Raw genomic sequence first — 2,036 nt, 5'->3', positions numbered from 1 at the left:
CCCAGCTCCCCGCCCCTCTCCTCCATCACCCAGCTCCCCACCCCTCACCCCCCATCACCCAGCTATCCGCTCCTCTCCCCCCATCATCCAGCTCCCTGTCCCGTTCCTCCCATCACCCAGCTCCCCACCCCTCTCCCCCCATCACCCAGCTCCCCACCCCTCTCCCCCCATCACCTAGCTCCCCGCACCTCTCCCACATCACCCAGCTCCCCACCCCTCTCCCCCCATCACCCAGCTCCCCACCCCTCTCCCCCCATCACCCAGCTCCCCGCCCCTCTCCCCCATCACCCAGCTCCCCACCCCTCTCCCCCCATCACCCAGCTCCCTGCCCCTCTCCCCCATCACCCAGCTCCCCACCCCTCTCCCTCCATCACCCTGCTCCCTGCCCCTCTCCCCGCTATCACCATCTGCGTGTCTGCCCCTCTCCCCCCATCACAAGGTCCTTCCTCACTGATTCCCCGCAGACGCTGGCCACTCTTTAGTGAACCAGAGCTGGGCTTTCAACAATAAAACTGTGATCAACAACAACCACAACAACAACTTGCAATTATATAGCACCTTTAACAGAGTAAAATGTCCCAAGGTGCTTCACAGGAGCGTAAATCTGACACAATCTGACATCGAGCCACATAAGGCGGTATTAGGACAGGTGACCAAAGGCTTGGCCCAGGAATTAGGTTTCACGGAGCATCTTAAAGATGGAGAGAGAGGCGGAGAGGAAGAGCGGTTTCGGGGGGGAACTCCAGAGCTTAGGGCCCAGGCAGCTGAAAGCATGGCCGCCAATGGCGGGTGATGAAAGTAGTGGGATGAGCAGGAGGCCAGGCAGGTGCCGCTGATCACAGGTCAAGTCTAACTGAGCCGTTCACAACAGAACCTCCGGGAGAAATGGGTCTCTCGCTAAAAATTTACATTGTGGGGGGACCAATTTCAGGCCCAGATTCAGGAACATAGGATTTGTTAAACAGACCCAGGGTCCATCGAGTTCACCGTCTACCATCCTGGTAGTCACATGATCCAATGATAATGGAGTTATTGACCAATCACAGCGATGGACCTCGATCAATGAGTCTACAACTGACCCAGACATGAGGTGAAGGAAAACCCCGGGGTGGAGAGCTTTGGGAACCATAGGCCCAAAGTCACCTGTTCCCCCCCGAGCTCGCTACACCCACCACAAAGCACGTCCCAAATTACTCAGATACTGGAGCACACAATGTGATTTTCTGGGGGAAGTCTATCTCATTTGCCTTTGAATGAATCAATACTAACTGCTCCCATCGCTTCTCGGCCTTTTGGCTAAGATCATGCGTAACTGACCTGACAGGGGAGTAGCCACCATGACCTCCGGGTGGTTCTCCCTGGATCAGGAAGGTATATGCTTGCTTTTTTGGAAACAGGAGGTGGGTGGGGTGGCTTGACCCATCCACCTCCACGGAGGTGTGTGGGGGACCTGACCCATCCACCTCCATGGCACGAACCTGGTATTGCAGTACTTCCAGGAACGGTGCAGTGGCTCTAGGCCTTTTGGCTAAGAGCATTGGCGCAGAGTGATCCTTGGCGTGTGCAAGGTGACCTCTGGCGTTTGTGATTTGACAAAGAATTGGAACGATTGGCTACGAATTTCAAAAAAAAATACTAACTGCTCCCACTGTCTCGCTAGGGAGCCTGTTCCATAGACTGACCACACTCACTGAAATATTATTTCCCCAGATTAGTTTTGAATTTGCCCTTCAAGCGCAGTCTGTTTCCTCTGGGTCTACTGTTCTGGACAAGGTGACACAGCTGATCACGGTCGACATTATCCAGTCCCTTTAGAATGCTAAAAACAGCGAGTGTGAAAGTCACAACAGCCCAGACCTTGGAACACACACAAGACCCAGGATGTTCAGTGTGAGCAACACTGCGATCAGATCCAACCAAATCAAAGCTCCAGGATGAAACAAGCAAAGTGCCGTGGGAACAGGAGGGAAATTAGCGGAGTGAGAATCTGTGGAGCAACGAGAGAGACATTTGGAAATGTTGGGTCCGTCCCGAGT

The 2,036-nt window shown here is 54.3% G+C and overlaps 1 pseudogene; it reads left to right on the top strand.

Annotated features, from left to right (window-relative positions):
- Positions 1-1,276: 1,276 nt before the first annotated feature.
- Positions 1,277-1,515, top strand: LOC139267563 (U2 spliceosomal RNA; annotated as a pseudogene).
- Positions 1,516-2,036: the final 521 nt, after the last annotated feature.

This window comes from Pristiophorus japonicus, chromosome 7 (genome assembly GCF_044704955.1).
Source record: "Pristiophorus japonicus isolate sPriJap1 chromosome 7, sPriJap1.hap1, whole genome shotgun sequence".
Lineage (NCBI taxonomy): Eukaryota > Metazoa > Chordata > Chondrichthyes > Pristiophoridae > Pristiophorus > Pristiophorus japonicus.
This window is presented reverse-complemented; position numbering and strand designations above follow the sequence as displayed.